The sequence below is a fragment of the Homalodisca vitripennis genome, chromosome 5, assembly GCF_021130785.1.
Source record: "Homalodisca vitripennis isolate AUS2020 chromosome 5, UT_GWSS_2.1, whole genome shotgun sequence".
NCBI classification, from domain to species: Eukaryota; Metazoa; Arthropoda; class Insecta; order Hemiptera; family Cicadellidae; genus Homalodisca; species Homalodisca vitripennis.
In genome coordinates this window covers 170,423,190-170,442,407 of record NC_060211.1, presented here as the reverse complement: position 1 = coordinate 170,442,407, position 19,218 = coordinate 170,423,190, and the positions used below count along the sequence as shown (strand labels likewise).

At 31.3% G+C, this 19,218-nt stretch overlaps 1 protein-coding gene across 2 annotated transcripts in view; it reads right to left on the bottom strand.

Annotated features, from left to right (window-relative positions):
• Window positions 1–15,484, bottom strand: part of LOC124363149 (serine/threonine-protein phosphatase 6 regulatory ankyrin repeat subunit C-like) — a 101,397-nt gene extending 85,913 nt beyond the window's left edge. For both annotated transcript variants that reach the window (XM_046818290.1, XM_046818289.1), the window contains exon 1: window positions 15,198–15,484. The gene's annotated coding sequence lies outside the window, so the exon portion shown is untranslated. The remainder of the gene's footprint in view (window positions 1–15,197) is intronic.
• Between the last annotated feature and the right edge of the window lie 3,734 nt (window positions 15,485–19,218).

The following is a 19,218-nucleotide window of genomic DNA, read 5'->3' as shown; positions in this document are numbered from 1 at the left end:
CCGCTTCTCTTCATATTTTTGCATTAACATCTCCCATCAAAATTTTAGTATCATAATTTGGTATGTCTAGTGTTACTACCTCTAGTTGAGCATAGAACATATCTTTATCTTCATCATCACTTTGTTCTGTTGGGGCATAAAAACTAATGACGGATATATTGTTAAATCTACTTCTTAACCTAAGGTAACACATTCTGTCACTAATTGGTTTATAGTCTATCATAGCTTCTAGCCAAGTTTTTTTGATGGCAAAGCCTACTCCAATTTGATCCCCAATCCCTATAGCACTATCAAATATCAATGGCGGTCATTACCTGCTAACTGAGTGGTTAGCATCACCCAGCAACCTGGGTTCGAATCCTAGTTTGGGCATGGTATTTTCACAATTAATAGTCTCAGAAAATCCATAAAAAAGTAGAACCCATGGCTAGTTGGAGATGGATTCATTGATTCGGATGACAAATGCCCATGTAGTAATTTTGAAACTCTGTTATATCAGTCTATCATATTATAGAAAAGATTATAAAACATTATTTTCCTATATATGGAGACACATAATAGGTATAAATATTGCAAAAATGTAAAAGCTTGTGATTTTAAAACTTTAAATTGAATATGGCTGGCATACATAAATCCAGATAGGTGTTATGAGAGTCAAACTTAACACCTAACATACACTTTTTTCTAATCTTTATTATATTGCAGATATCTCATTTTACAATTACTACAATGTTTAAAACTTACAGTTATCCAAATATATTATAGAATAAAAGACGTTTAATTTTGTAATAACAAGATTCTTTGGCTTTATTTGCAGCATACTTTTGCCCGTCTTAAAAGGCCAAAGACTTGTTTGAGAAATTATTTAAAATATAGGGTAGAGGATTGTACAGCATCAGGTAGACAGTTAGTAGTCTAGCCACTGATAAATATCAGTTTAGATCAGATTTCAATAAATAATTTTGAATATGCCTACAATTTAAAACCATTATTTTAATTCCATGTACAATATTTTACACTGCCAATTCATGGCATTTTATTTAATTAATACATTTTGTACAATGAGTAGTGTCACACTGTAATACAAGTCCTTACAACTAATATAACCTAAGTGATCTAAGGTTCCTTAATGCTGGTCAACTCATAATATTCATTAAATGAGTAAAGAGCATTCACTGTCAGAAAGTCTTTTAACGTGTTTTGAAACTACTTGTCATCTAGGTATATATTTAATAAAATTTGGAATTTGACTATTAAACTTTATTCCTGCATAAGAAGTGTGCTTTTTAAAACATTCTAGGTTGGGATGTGATAAAACTATTTTTTCTCCTAGCATCACATTAATGATTTTGACTGTGCACCAGGAATTTGCTACTGTTGTTCCTGAAATATATAATAGACAAAAAATAAAGACAGTACACTAATATTTTTAAATCACAAATAAATATTTTACTGTATTATCATAAATTCTATTATATATTGCTTTGATGGCCTTTTTTGTGCCAATGAACACGAAAGGCCTCACAAAAATAAAATTTCAAAATTATTGGAGAGTTTGTTCATAAATTAAATTGATAATGTTGAAATTTGGATTGGCTATTCCGGCCGTTAGCCCCACTGATACCTACAAAAATTTAGGAATACAAAGATGTATGTTAAATAACTAAAATGTTGGCTGCAGTATAATGAGCGGCCACCAACACCATCGGATTATGATTATCGAATGATTTGAATCAAATACATTCATGACCAACAAGACTGAAAGCAGAGTGTTGGAACAAATAACGTAATAGATATTTCAAAGAACAATATGGTTTTGCTAATTTTCAATCTTAGAAATTAATGTATAAATATAATTTACAAATTATAACACAATATACAATTACAACAAAATATAACATTGTTCCGAATGACGATAACACATGGGGGTGGTCACTTCTGAGGTCATAGTAATAAATACTCAAATTGCAAAGCTTACTTAAAAGTTCAATTTATTTATGAAACTTACAAGCACCACTTTTAGTTGTTAAATTAAATGTATGCCTTGTCACGTTGCTGCCAATTAGAGTACAAGAACTAAAAACGTGTATCTGCTAGGTGGGCCTAAAATATCCAATGTTCTATGGAATTATGCCTATGATGTTTTACTTTATAAAACATTAAGATTTTACTTCCCTTCGCAATGGAAGGAAGGAATAATTGAACCCAGTACTTCAGCCTACTCCAGTCCAGCCTTTTTAACCAAAAAGGATAGACTTGTAGTCAATTATACAGAATTAAATAAAAAGTTACAGAACATTGATTTTTCCATTGGTGATTTAAATAACTATTATCAACATCTTAGTGGAGCTAAATATTTTTCAGCAATAGATTTAAGAAAAAGTTTTTTACAATGTCCATTATCACCTGATAGTCAAGATCTTACCTCATTTAGTACTATATTTGGTAAATATAAATTTAAAGAGTCCCCTTTGGTTTACATGTTGGTAGTGCTGTATTGTCCGCATATCTGGACAAAGTCCTAGACAATAATATAAAATTTAAATATGTGATAAATTTTTGTGATGATATCTTAGTGTACAGTAAAGACCTTAATTCGCATTTAATACATGTCAGAGAAATTGTAAATAGACTAAGCAAACATGGCTTAACAGCAAACCTAGAGAAAGCAGAGTGGCGCAATCATTATGTGTACCGAATGACGATAACACATGGGGGTGGTGACTTCTGATGTCGAAGTAATAAATACTCAAATTGCAAAGCTTACTTATAAGTTCAATTTATTTATGAAACTTACAAGCACCACTTTTAGTTGTTAAATTAAATGTATGCCTTGCCACGTTGCTGCCAATTAGAGTACAAGAACTAAAAACGTGTATCTGCTAGGTGGGCCTAAAATATCCAATGTTCTATGGAATTATGCCTATGATGTTTTACTTTATAAAACATTAAGATTTTACTTCCCTTCGCAATGTGTAGACTCACAACCCGGGTGTCGGCGTCTTGGCACGAGACATTGAAGCTGTAGTCTAAGAATGGTTATTTCTAGTCGGTGATTACTAGAAGAGGTGTCCAAGTTATGGAAGTGGTAGCCATCTCCTCAAATAATACGTGAGATACGTGATATACGTGAGACATGTCAGATACGTGAGCTCGCCTAAAACCAATTCGCAACGGTATTAGCCATTTAATGATACAAAAACTTATTACAACAACGTGCTCATCAGAAGGACGACGCCACAACTTGTATCTATTTCAATCAAGCAAATAAAAGATCTTCAAGGGTAAGTTACTTTACTATTTACAACTTTACTTTACGTTACATTCATTTTTATATGTTTGGCATCAAAGGGCTAATTTAATAATACGAAAAGATAAATTTTACTTACGGACAAGGCACGCGAGGTCTAAACGGTCACGTAGTTGGGCTGCTACAAAGGGTTAGAAGAAAATATTCATACGCGTGCCAATTAGGTAGTTACTCCGCCAATAATTTAGTTCCGGAACATTGGATAAAAAAAAATCTTAAATTGTACTGGCTGACTAGGTTGTGAAATTTACATTATATAAAATTTAATTAACTAATTAACGGTACAGATATCCCCCCTGCTTGATTTCACAACCTAGTTAGTTACTTTACTTTAAACATATTCTAAATAACAAACTTAATTCAACCTTTTATTCATTACATAAATTCAAATTCAACCATAAAAATACGATAGCGTGGGGTTTCAAGAGTTTCCTATGAAATCCGCTAGATCGCATACCAATGCAGTTCTCCCAGCATCTGATTTCTTTATCTGCTCGCTTGGGGACCAAAAGTAGAAAGTTGATTTAGGCAAACTATTTCCATGCAGTGCATGTTGCAGTGTTTTAGAATTTGCGGGTCGTTGCGAGAAAGGGCATTTAAGGCGATTAAATAGTGAATAAGTGTAGTGTAGTGTTTTATTAGATAGGTGCCGCATTCATTCTTTTTTTTTGCATTCATACCAGTGTTTTATGTATAGTGTTTTGTCGTTAAATACCCTGAGACTTGCGGACAAGTTACCAATATTGATCGAATACGGATGGAATGAAACATCCCCTCACGAGAAGCTAAGTCTCACATTTCTTATTAATACTACATTACTCTTAATATATATTTACATACAACATCATATACATCTTACATCTACATGAATTATAACACTTGAAATATATCTACAAAATTCAAACTTCAGTATTTCGACATACGTACAAAAGACAGACACAATTTTTTTGATATTTGTTTCCTTTATTACAAACAGTCAGAATCAACTCTGTCTCATTTCTTTATACAAAGTCTATTTACAAATTCGTTTTCTATATTTTATTTCCACTCAAACATTCGTTTAGGATTCACCAAACAATTAACTTCCTGGATTTTATTTTATCTTTTAAATTTAGCAGCAAGTGGTTTCTTACGCTAGGGATGCTACAACATTTTTTTATACAGAACATGTCTTAATTTAACTTTAAATCCACAATATGAACCTTTTTTACATTCAAAACATTTTCAGTGTGTTGTACAATACAAGTTACGGGGCTTAAAAAATATAAAATTCTATAAATTCCTACATATTTTGGCGCTAATTTTGCACAAAACTTTTCTACTTTATTGCTTAGATAGTGGGTTCTAATCCATACTAAGGAATGCAACTTAAAGGGATGTTTTCCATTTTGCTCAGAGTACTTTTGTCTATTACTATTATGCGCTATGCTTCTTTTCACATTCACAACAGCTCTCTTTAAATTGTTTACAATACCTGTAGTTTCCTTGGATAAATTTTCACCAATTAGATCATTTAGCTTCCATAAATGAGATAAAGCATTATTACATCAATGATTAAACATTAAATCAAAGGTAGCAAAACCTGTGCTTTCATTGTGGGCGGTGTTTAAACTTAATCGTATATAGCCTAGGTCATTATCCCAATTACTATGACAGTTGTGATAGAAACTACGTAATAATGTTGATATATTTCTAATATGCCTTTCTGATTGATTTCCATTTGCCCTGTAAGGCGCTAGTCTACGGTGTTCAATAAAATTCTTAAATAAGAACTTTTTAAAATACAGTGATGTAAAATATGCGGCATTGTCTGACACTATTATTTTAGGTACAGAAAAGTCTAATTTATTACATATTTCAGCACTCTTATATTCCCTCAAAGGGATGAGCCATAGAAATTTACTAGCGGTATCTACAACTACAAGTAAATATACATTACTGTTTCTAGTTCTCACTAAGGGACCCAAAAGATCTATGAATAAACAATCCATATTGTTCTTAAATGGTATTGACACTAATTCGCCTTCATATTTTCTTTGGCGCACTTTGCTCATTTTACAAACATTACATTCTTTTACTTTTGCCTTTATAATTTCGTTTAAATCAGGTCTATAAAAATACTGGTTAATTTTTCTTTGCATTCTAGCAATGCCTAAATGACCTCCTATTAAAGAACTGTGAAAGAATTCATATACTAAGTCAATTAACTGTACAGGCAAAAATATCTTAGTCTTACTTTTTACATTCCTTTTGTACATAAGTAAATTGTTTTTTATAAAATAACATAAATTATTACTATTACTTTTTACAGATTGAATGATTTGCTGAGTTCCTTTATCTTGAAGTTGATATTTCTCTAAGTCCTTAAATGCTAATGGCAAATCATTTATCTATTAATGTGCCTACTCTGCCATCAACTGGGTGAAACTGAGTGAAAACGCCACAATGCCTGCCATTAAAATACAATATTTGTCTAAAGATGAGTTAGTATTTGAACTGATATCTAGAGGTGTTAAATTAAATAGTGACAGTACAGTAAATGAACTTAGAAAGTCCTTAAGACAGTGTTTGAGAGACAATATTTTACCTACTGCAAGTAGCCTATTAAAAATAGATCACAATCAGGAAGTACAACTTCTCAGTGAAAAAGTGATTTTATTAGAACATGGGTGCAGTGAATTGAACAGTGATAGTTCACCTTTAGAAATCACCAAATTTCAAGAAAAATGTAAACATTTAATAAACCGTTTATTTTTAGACAACCAGCTAGAACTAACTACTGTACATAGTGAAACTTTATCAGCTTTAAAGTTTAGGCTATTAAATGTTGAACAACAGTTAGCTAAAAACTTGCTACCTAAAGTGAACCTAGAACAGCTTAAAGTGTTAGAAGCCAATTTAAATAGATCATTGGAACAAGATGAGGCTATGGAACAAATAGGCCCTACTTCTGTACAACCCCAAACAATATCACAGCATACTGCCAGTACCCCCACTTTGCCTTTAATGCCTATTTATAATGCAAACAATGATTGTATTAGTCAACCTATGTCTACTTTAAATATGTTTAATAAGTTAAACAACCCTGTAGAACATTATTTACAAAATTTTACAGTAACAAATGGTTTAATAGTACCTGAGCTTATAAACCTTTTGAAAACTTTGTTAAAACTAAAATGTGAAACTAGCCTATCAGATAATGAAATTTTAGCATTGTTACCCTGTTATGCAAAAGGTCCACTTTTAGCCAAAATAATACAGTGTAAGTCTGTCATGCCAAATGTCAACTATCTACATAGGGAATTAATTAGTGCTTTTATCCCTGTAGGCCTAATTGAAATACTTAGACTAAATTTAGTTTATAGGCCACAAAGGTTTGATGAGCCACTGTATGAATACATCTATGATATCAAAGCGCTCAGTCAAGTTTTATTGTGTAACATAAGTGAACAGGACTTGGTAACTTGTATAAAAAGAGGTATTAAGCCTACAGATAGAAATAAGTTAATTTTTGAAAACAATCCCATTTGTTTTATAGATTTAGAAAAATTGTGTATAGCTAGTAACAACATAACCTTTAATGATAACTTAAGGAACAATTTAAGTAAGACATATGTTAACAACATGTATCCACCACATGTTGAACCTAGAAAAAGTTGGCCTACTGTAAAAAACCCAAAGTTATGTTTAATTGTAATAGGCCTGGTCACTTAGCAAAAAATTGTTTTAGGAAGCCAAAAAACTAGTTGGTAGGGGAGTGGTATTTCACACAACACCTAAAAATATCCCTCCCCGGTTTCATAAGTCTAAGAATAATAATTGTATAAATAGTAATGCAGTAAGAAAAGAAAAACACTATTTTATGAGAGTCTATGCTAAGTTAATTAAAAATTGGAGTGAATTAAACTATAGAAAACCTAATTTAAGACTAAATGTTAAACAGTGTAACAATATGCCTTTAATTGAAGCTATAGTGGGTAAAAATGTAAAAACAAACTGCTTATTAGACACTGGTGCTACAAGAGATATAATTAGTAAAGAATTTTATGATAGCCTATTGTTGAATAAAAATGTTTCTAAATTAATGAAGTCAGATGATAGAATGTTTGCTGCAAATAACACTGAAATAAAATGTTTTGGTTACTGTTATGCTAAGATAAAAATTTCTAAATTTTGTTGGAAAGTAAAACTTATTGTATTGGATAATTTAAAATGGGACATTGTATTAGGAAACCCATTTATAACTAATAGTAAACTAATTTTGGATCTTGATGGAGATTCGTGTTATTTTAAATTCAATTGTAATGAGAAAGTAACTATTGTCAGACAACAGCCTTTTGAACATGAATTAAACAACATTGATGTAAAAATAGGGTGCACTAGAGCTGAGGCTGAGACACAAAACCTTATAAGGGATTTTCCAAATGTTTTTACTCCAAAATTAGGAGAGGCTCTAGATTTGGAAGTTAAATTAATTCTAGATGACCCCACACCTGTAAACATTAGACCTTATTTTATGAGCCCTCCCACTGTAAATAAGATGAAAACAATAATACATGATTGGTTGGACCAAGGAATAATTGAACCCAGTACTTCAGCCTACTCCAGTCCAGCCTTTTTAACCAAAAAGGATAGACTTGTAGTCAATTATACAGAATTAAATAAAAAGTTACAGAACATTGATTTTTCCATTGGTGATTTAAATAACTATTATCAACATCTTAGTGGAGCTAAATATTTTTCAGCAATAGATTTAAGAAAAAGTTTTTTACAATGTCCATTATCACCTGATAGTCAAGATCTTACCTCATTTAGTACTATATTTGGTAAATATAAATTTAAAGAGTCCCCTTTGGTTTACATGTTGGTAGTGCTGTATTGTCCGCATATCTGGACAAAGTCCTAGACAATAATATAAAATTTAAATATGTGATAAATTTTTGTGATGATATCTTAGTGTACAGTAAAGACCTTAATTCGCATTTAATACATGTCAGAGAAATTGTAAATAGACTAAGCAAACATGGCTTAACAGCAAACCTAGAGAAAGCAGAGTGGCGCAATCATTATGTGTACCGAATGACGATAACACATGGGGGTGGTGACTTCTGATGTCGAAGTAATAAATACTCAAATTGCAAAGCTTACTTATAAGTTCAATTTATTTATGAAACTTACAAGCACCACTTTTAGTTGTTAAATTAAATGTATGCCTTGCCACGTTGCTGCCAATTAGAGTACAAGAACTAAAAACGTGTATCTGCTAGGTGGGCCTAAAATATCCAATGTTCTATGGAATTATGCCTATGATGTTTTACTTTATAAAACATTAAGATTTTACTTCCCTTCGCAATGTGTAGACTCACAACCCGGGTGTCGGCGTCTTGGCACGAGACATTGAAGCTGTAGTCTAAGAATGGTTATTTCTAGTCGGTGATTACTAGAAGAGGTGTCCAAGTTATGGAAGTGGTAGCCATCTCCTCAAATAATACGTGAGATACGTGATATACGTGAGACACGTCAGATACGTGAGCTCGCCTAAAACCAATTCGCAACGGTATTAGCCATTTAATGATACAAAAACTTATTACAACAACGTGCTCGTCAGAAGGACGACGCCACAACTTGTATCTATTTCAATCAAGCAAATAAAAGATCTTCAAGGGTAAGTTACTTTACTATTTACAACTTTACTTTACGTTACATTCATTTTATATGTTTGGCATCAAAGGGCTAATTTAATAATACGAAAAGATAAATTTTACTTACGGACAAGGCGCGCGAGGTCTAATCGGTCACGTAGTTGGGCTGCTACAAAGGGTTAGAAGAAAATATTCATACGCGTGCCAATTAGGTAGTTACTCCGCTAATAATTTAGTTCCGGAACATTGAATAAAAAAAATAATCTTAAATTGTACTGGCTGACTAGGTTGTGAAATTTACATTATATAAAATTTAATTAACTAATTAACGATACAACATTTACTTGCTTCATGTATTTTCAAGGATAAACATGACTGCTTGTGAAACAAAGAAGACACGTACGTCACTGTTCTTGCCACCATTAGTCAATAACAAAACACATGATTTTAATTTTGAATTTATTTCCAAACACGATTCTACTTTATACTAATTTTGAGTGATAATGTCGAATTGAGTCTAAGTTTTAGGCTTTTAAAATCGTATTATAGTGAAGCTATACTTATGTAAAATAAATGTATCGACGTTTGAGCAGCATAATACTCATGCTTACTTCAGCCAATCTCAAATGGTATTTCTGCAGGTACTGATGCCGTAAAAAGTACATTCATTAAAAGAAGTAACAGTTTGTTTCATTTGAACTAAAATAGTACACGATTTTTCATTATATTCATAATACCAAATTCAGAATGTTCAAACCAAGTCTTCTCAAGATCGCTTTTATATATGTTGTGTTTGTTCTTCCTTTTCTTGCAGCTAAACACAATTTGATTTCCACTTTTAATTCTAGTTTTCATCTCGTCAATAAAAATCTGGACAATTCAGATTTAAAGGAGCAAGGTTATTATCTTGCAACCATTTAGAACATTGCTCAGTGTTAATAAAAACATTTTGAGCCAATATCTGCATATTCATTGGCATTGTTCTTGTCGTGGTCACTAGCCTTCTCCTACATAATCGAAATAACACCAGCTGTAATGACGTCACTAGTCTAAATAAAGAAAGGTGGCAATGATTATTTATGAATATCTATATGTCAAATGTCGTATTCATAGTATTGATATTTAAAATCGATAATCTAATTGTCCGATAAGCCGCTTATTACACTGTAGCCAAGTTGCCTGCATATTATTAGCAACAAAAACCTTTAAGTACATATTTACAATTGAATTACATGAAAAATGTTATGTAGCATAAACCGCATCGTCAATTTCCATCTTGGGCGTACATCTTGGGCGTACATCTTTTTTTGATTCACTTGAACCAGTAACAGTTAGCAAGTTAGATATTTTTGCAGTTTTCTTTGCCTTCAGTGTCGTCCAATGGTGATGTAAACAAACTAAAAACATCCTTCAAGGTAATAACAACAAATAAAATATAAAACTCTAAAATTCGGTAACTAATGCTTACTAGCTAAACAATTTTGCAAACTCACCTAACCATATTATTCTACATAGCATGGCGGCGGCTGAAAATGACCACTACCTTAGAAGTACACTAAATATTTGAATTCCCAGTCAGTTATTAAGTACAAAGTAAAATAAAACAATACAATGTCTCTTCTATTCATGTAGTATATGATAAAGTGCACTCATGACATTAACTTTTACATAAAACATGCAAAAATCGCCATCTACTACCTACCACGACAAAAGAAATAAATAATTACTATATCCGTAAATGCTAAACAACTAAACCTAAATAAACAGGAAAAATAAACATTGATATGCCCAAGAAGTTGCACAATAGCTAACAGTACCAAAATAACAAAGGAGAAATAATGAATAAACTTCTCCAAGGAGGTGAAACTTGTGACCAAAATGGTAATAAATTACCAGAAATCTCTTAAATTAAATTTAAATACAGTTTGGAGAACTAATCTTTCTGCTGAAACTATCATGTGACGGTTGACAAATAGTGGTGGGAATAACTGAATGAAAATAACTGGTTAGTTTGGTTATTTTAATTTAATCAATTAGTCGGTCATTTTTTACATTTAATTGATTGCGCAGACTTAGTCTATACTTGAATTAGTCATTTATTCTAATCAGTATTTTAGCTACGCCAATCTCGTACTTTAACGATTACCTTTCTGTTAACTGTAGTGATTCGTAATTAAAATAAATTATAGTATTACCATTTTAATGGTAATTATATTGTAGCCTATTAGATATTATATGGTAATATAACATTTCAAAATTATATAACTAAAATTAAAATAAATGAATGAAAATAAGTAATAATACGATTACAGAATTTCGTTTTTAAATTTTCAACATTTATTTTAAACCATTTCTAACAATTTCGTTACAATAGTTTAATTTAATTTCTTGGTGTATTTGATATGCTTTAACTAAGCTAGTCATTGTTACTCTGTAAATACAGTGATTAAATTTTCATTTCTCCGTTAGGGTTTTTGTTCTCGTAAGGTTCCTTAGAAAATGTAAAAAAATCAAACCTAGTGCACTGTGTATGCGACATACCAGTATTAATTAAATTGTCATTTTGTGTGTATATTTTCTTTTCTAATCCAAACATTGTTTGTAATTGAAGTCAGAAGTAATTTTATTTCAATAACGATGAATTAACCTCTTGTATTGTGTTTTAATATAAATAATGAGTTTTATATTTATGACTTACCTACTAATTTTATTTATGTTTAAAGGTAGGGTACGATAAGTGGACCCCGGTGATTGAATATAATCATCGATACCTAATATTCCCATCTTGAATTCTAGACTATCAATTGATATAAAACTATCTATAGTCCTAAATGAGAATCATGTTTTAAATTAAAATATGAATATATAGGAAAACTTATAAATAATAGATGAACCAGAACAAGAACGATGAAATAGGAAAACTTATAAATAAATGAGCCACAATTTATATTGTTTATGTCATAATTATTGAATCTTATAAATAAAAATAAATGGTGAAATGTGTTGGTAAGCGCTAATTTAGATAACGGCAGGACCAATTCGGTTAATTCTTTTTGTAAATATCCATTGGAATCCGAGGAAAGTTTATATGAAGAAAAAGATCAAAAAAGTTACCTGGAATATTTTGAAATTCAGACAAAATTGTAGTTTTTACGTTTCATAATTCAAATTAAACTGGCACTAAATAGCTGTTGACAGCTATAGTTCGACAAACTTTCTGAAACACCTGTTTACATTTAAATTTTATCAATAATGAGTAAACAGTGATTGATCCGTAGTGTAATGCAGATAGTAAATAAAACATTAATATATAAATTTTACTCCAGATTGCTCCAGTGACGAATTAAAATCATCTAATGCATTAAATACTGTTATAAAACTAACCTTAATGAACAAAGTTATGAATTTTTTCACATAAGTTACTTTAAACTGGTGGGCTTCCATGACATTATAATATTACATTTTAACAATGGCTTATGGAAAAACATAGAAATGAATACTAACATGCCTCAACGATTCATTCTTTCCCTTGCTACAGTCCAAAAAACAAGTGTAAGGCAAAACTTTAATAACGATTATTTTGGAATGTTACATAACCTTAATAAGGATTTCCCCCTTATACCGAAAGTACATAGGAAGCAGGTAGGATTTCCCCCTAGGTCGTAATAGGCTTTTCAGTCCTACTTATGTGTGTATTTTCTTCATCAGGACAAGGCAAAGTCAACTGTCAACACGATTTTGACCAAATTAGATTTCTGAGAACTAGATAATCGAACATATATATAGTATTTTGATCGAGGCAATATGGCAAGCTAAACTGTGACATAGTAGGTAAGTGTAAGTAAACGGTCTAAAGTAGGCACTTTTTAACTGAAGTAGGCATCTCGGTCCTACGTAAGTATATATATTTTTACTTCGTCAAAACAACAAGGCAAACTCTACTACGGTACTAGAAATATCTTAGACCTGAAATATATGATAATGACTGGAAATATACGCTTTTTGACCAAAGTAAGTTTCCGAGACTTGTGTGATCAGAGATTTGTGTTTTATTGATCGGAATGACAAGGCAGATTCAGCTGTGACATTATGTATATAATTAATTAGAACCAGAAATGCTCCTAGACGTGCCAAACACGATATAATAATTAAGTTAAACTTTGATTATTTACCATGAACTTAAATAATACCTACCTGATGTATGCCTACGTTTTAGAATTTTTATAGGACTCCCATCATATTACATAATAATTGCTTTTACTAAGTAATATAAGAACTTCGGTTCTAAAGATTGCATGCAAAGCCGTGTGTAATAGCTAGTTTGTATAATTATACACATGTAATTATATATTATTACATGTATGTGTAATAATAATTATTATTGTTACATTTACGTAACCGTGTATATATATATATATATATATATATATCTTATATATATAAAAATCTTGAGTCACGATGTATGTTGCCAATAAACTCCAAAACGACTGAACCAATTTCAATCAAATTTCACATGTATCCGTAATTTAGTCTAACTTAGAAGATAGGATAGTTATTATCTGAATTATTCGCTTATGTCGTGAATATAAACGAATAAAATGAAGCAAAGTTTTCAAAGCGCCTGCACATTATAACCTGCAATTACGAGATAGATACGTATATTAAACAGTGAAACACTATTTGAAGGCGCTAAGTTATGATGTATAATTGTCTAAACTAAATTTTTGGTTGAACTTAAAGGTTGAGTGGTAGACCACTTTGTAATAAAATACATTATGCATGTACAATACATTTTTGACATATTTTCTTGATCGTGACATCAAGGTAAAATCTACATCGGGGTTGGAAATATAATTTACTTCAACCAGAAATGCTCATACGCGGGCAAAACTTACGAAAAGCGTGCGAAGCCGCGGGAAACAGCTAGTATATATATATAAAATAATACGATTACATGTATTTTTTTAGTATTTACAGTTGTTGATATAGATTAAGTTAATTGTTCAAAATAATTAATCAGTAACAATTGTTTATATCGATAGTTATGATTAAGTAATATCATTTGCCAATTTCGATATAAAAAACCGGGTCCGCTTATCGTACCCTACCCAAGTTAAATCACAACATATTTATATTACAATTTTCTTTATAACTTACTAATTCATCTGATTAATGTAAAGTGTACACAATTAAGGTAGTTTGAATTTTAGGTATCAATTTACAAAATCGTGACCATGGAAAGGTATGTTAATTTTTTTTTCCTGAAAACTACAATTTTTCCTGAAAACAATAGTGAAGAAAAAATTCGTCGGCAACGAAAATCAAAGGAGTTACGATTTTTTGAAATCCTCTGAAAACTCTGTTTTTGACAGTACCTCTGGCAATTTTACTGAAATGATGACGTTAATCCAGTCAACGATGCCTGCCCGCTGCGCAGTGCTGCGCACTGCTTGCTCTTTTAGAAAAAAAATTAACTCGAGCTTGCAAAAGTCGAATCCCAGATCACGTGATGCCCCTGATCCTTAACCCTCCAAGTGTTGTTCGACAAAATTTTGTCGGTTATTTTCCATCCTTAATGCAATAATGGCCGAAAGGCATCAATATAATACAATGATATACTTTCCCCCCAGTTTATATGTACCTGTGATAATAATACTTGGCTATAAATGCCCAACCCATGAAAAAAAGTCCATTTTTCATGGTCACGGTATTGTAAATAAATACCACTAATTCATCTGATTAATGTAAAGTGTACACAATTAAGTGAACCAAACAATCTAGTTTGAATTTTAAAATTAGCCTAATCGGTTATTCATTCAACTAAAATAACCGATTAAAGATCGAAACAACTGGCTAGTTAGTCAGTTGTATAAAACCGTTCAGTTATCCCATCACTATTGACAACCCTGTCATCCCCTCCTCTTATACGTACCCCTCTTAGTATATTATCTTACCCCTACAGAGAAACCGTAATTCCTTTCTGTTTCCAAGATAGATGGACTGATTGAGATATGACCTAAAAATTTTAACACTTTAATAATTATTTTGAAATATATATAGCCACCCCCTACAAATTCTAAATTAAACTAAGGTAAAATGGCTAAAGTATCAAAATTTTTAAAGTGACATCACTTTATATAATAGTCTAATGGGTATACTCAATTTCCGAAGACTGATTAGTTTTTAAATGTTATATAAAATAATGTAGACCTATTTATCAGAAAATGAGTCAAATAAAAACTTACCACGATTTAAGTTTCCAAATTAGTTACAATATTATGCAACGTTAATATCCAACTATGTAAACATTGCACAACCTGAGCAATAGGCTAGTTATTTTTAATTTTTACTGCCAATAGTAAAGTTCGTGTCAAAATCATATTCACAGGGAAACTACCGTACAAAAATTAAAGTGAGAATTGACATCAATTGTTGGCGATTGAAAGACGAGTTCCAAAACAGTAGCAGAAAAAACAAGAGTGAGACAATTTTAGTGACGGACTGACCGTAGACAAAGCGACTCATGTAATGAATTCTGAGATCCGTCAGTCAGTAGTATTTTTTTTTTTTTTTTTCTTTTCTTCTGGTTTGCTCAACATGCAAACCAGACTCGTAAAAAAACTTCGTAAAAAACATGCAGCCTCGTAGTTCCATAATATATGTTAATTATTCAATGTTAATGGAGTGGGATTTACATTAATGTTGTGTATTTGTTAGTTTTAAAAGAGGAATGTGATGATTAAAGGATTGAATTTAAAGGACAGGGCTCTTTTGGAATCTTCATGGCCAGGGGTCCATCAGGGCAGCTTCCTAACCCGAAAAGATTTGGACCTCGGTTTTTTTTTTTTATTTTGTTAAGACTCCCAGGTAGGGTAACAATTATGTGACAGAATGGAAGAGATGATTGTTTTTATGTTTAAATGTCTTTTTTAATTTTAACAAAAAATGTTCCTAGTTCCTTATATATATTCAAATCATTGGTTTTAAGAACATCCTTTATGTCATAGTTTACATGTTTGAACTTACCTGATATTAGTTTAAAACATTCTTTTCTAGCATATTCATAATGTGGACATTGTAGTACTACATGGTTTATTGTTTCTTCTACACCTAAAGAACAGTTTAAGCATAATGGAGTAAAGTATTTTTTTATTGCAAACAACTTACTGTTAACTCTGGCATGGCCCAGTCTCAAACGAGATATTGTGACGATTTCCTTTCTTAATAGTTTACTATTTTTAAACCAAGGGACATAACTTACCTTTTTTACAATATTTTTATACCAGTGAGCTTTTGGAGTTAATTCAAAGATTACCTGATAGTGTTCCATCCCCTTTCTTTTTCTTGCTACTTTAAAGTCCTCCAAAGGGACATTAATTTCTGGAATTTTTACACCTGTCGTTATTGCATCCCTGGCTAAATTATCTACTCTTTCATTAAAGTCCAGTGAGACATGTCCTGGAATCCATACGAATACTATATTTTTATTCAAGGCTTTCAACTCATATACTATGCTTATAATTAATTGGTTTTTACTCTTATCTTTGCTATAATTAGATATTGCTGTAACAGCAGCTTGAGAATCTGTACATATAACTACGTTATCATATTGGGTTTTATTGATAAATTGCACTGCTTTATATATAGCTATTAATTCGGAACTATAACTAGACATATATTTGCTAAGAGAATACAACGCAGTGGTATTGGTCCGAGGAATCAGGAAGGCAGCGCCACAACCATCGTCAGTTTTGGATCCATCAGTATAAACATAAACATAACCTAAATATGATAGTGACATTTTTTCTAACCACAATTGTTTTAGAGTTTCTTTACTCGTATTCTTTTTACTTACTTCTAAATTTGTTAATCTAGTATCGCCTTTTATACTATTTTCTTCCATAAATAAAGGTAATTCAAAATCCCAGTCATTTTTAAATCCTTCAGTTTCCATGATGTTAGGCATCATTTCAGTTACATTATTAAATGACTTTATAAATAAGGGTAACTTTTTCTTTTGCCAATAATCATTATTTTGACTTAACATATTTAAGTAACACATATTTCTAAATGCTGGATGACTGTTTTCTAATAGTATCTTATATACTACGTTATCTGTAAGAATACTTCTTCTGATTCCCAATGGCATCACAGCGGCTTCAGCTTGTAGGGCTATAACTGGTGTGGAGCAAAAGGAGCCTAAGGCAAGTCTGAGTGCCTGATTTTGAATTAAATCTAGTTTACCCAAATTACTTTTTGATACATGACCAAACAATGCACAACAATAATCTAATTTTGATCTTTTTAGGCTTTTATATACTTGTATGGCGAAATTAGGGTTGCAGCCCTTTGTTCCACAAATAATAAGACTTAATAATATTAAGATCTTTAGAGCCTCTATTTACCAGGTCCATAATATGTTGTTTAAAGGTTAATTTATGATCCAGTATAACCCCTAAGATCCTAACGTTATCTCTAATTGGAACCAGGTGACCATTAATTGTAACTTGTTCAATATTGTCTTGTCTTTTCCTTGAAAAACATATAGTGTTGCATTTTGATTCATTAAAATATAATTGTAGGCTATCAAATGCAGTAATCAGTTTGTTTAGTGCACACTGTAAGTTTTTACTTACCAATTCTCCTTTTTTGTGTGAAAAGTATATGACTATGTCATCAGCATACTGCAAGGACTTTATTTCATTGGGTAGACTTACATTAATTTGAGAAATATATATAGCGAATAACAATGGTGATAGCACACTACCTTGCGGAAGGCCCCTTGTTGTAGTCCTGGATAAAGATATATAATTACTTGATACATTTACCTGTCTGTCAGTTAGCCAGCTATGTAGGTACCTTATAAATTTACTGGGAAAATTAAGTCTAATCATTTTATTGCATAGCTCAGGAATGTATACATTGTCATATGCTCCAGTGATATCAAATGAGGCTAACATGGTTGTCTCATTATATGTTAAAGCTGTTAAAATATCAGACATAAAATTTACAAGGTAATCATTACAGCCTCGTTTTCTCCTAAATCCATATTGGGTTGGAGGGATCACTCTTAATTTTTCAGAGATCCATTCTAGCCTATTTTTTATCATTGTATTCATTATTTTAACAAAACAACTAATTAAAGATATAGGCCTATATGAAGTTTCTTGTAGCTTATCTTTAGTTGGTTTAAGAAGGGCTATTACTTTGACTCTTTTCCATTCTTGAGGAATATTTGATATTCCATTCCAGATGTCGTTAAAAATACTTAACATAAGTTCTAGTGCACTATCAGGTAAATACTTTATCATTGTATAACTTACCCCATCCATTCCAGGAGATGTATTTCTGGTTTTAGACTTAATGGCTAACTTAATTTCATTTATTGTAAAGTTTTTTTCCAATGGGCTATTTTTCAAAGGGATATTTGGACTATGCAATTCATTGTAGTGGGGTACATAATCAGCTACAATGTGTTTTATAAATTTTTCACAAAGTTCATAGTTGTTTTGTATTTCATTTTGTTCAGTTAGGCTATTATTATTGTGTAATTTTTTAATTATTCTCCAAGCAAAAGATGTGTTTTTCTTATCATCTATTTTACTACAAATATCCTCCCATCCATATGTTTTTGCTAATTGTATTTCATTTCTCGCTTTAAGTTGAGCCATTTGAAAGGTGTGATAATTTTCCACTGTCATATTTTGTTTAAATTTTTTGAAAGCCAATCTACGGTAGGCTACCGCCCTTGAACAGTTTTCATTCCACCACATTTTGGGTTTAAATCCTTTTGCATTTACACTCGGCTCCTTATGTCTGGGAACAGATTTATCTATTGCTAGGCTTATTGTATTATAAAGTTCCTCAATTTTACTTTCTGTTGTTAGGATCTCTAAGTTTTTGAGATAGTTATCTATATAAGTAGCATATTGTCCCCAGTTGGCTTTTTTAAAATTTCTTTCATTACTACTACTTATATTAAAATTAACAGTAGTGGCTTCCTTCTTAATTAAATTGACAATATCAAAAGATATGTGTATTGGAAGATGATTACTGCCTAAACAATCATTACTTACCTCCCAAGAATTAAGTATATAGAGTGTAATTTGGGTGTGGTGAAAGTTAAATCCAAAGTAGATGACTGATGGTATAGTGTTGGAACTGTAGTGCCCTGGTTATTATTTAATAATATAAATTCAGAATTTGAGTAAGCATTAAAAATATCATTACCCCTCGTGTCTGCTTTGGCAGCACCCCAGTAGGGGT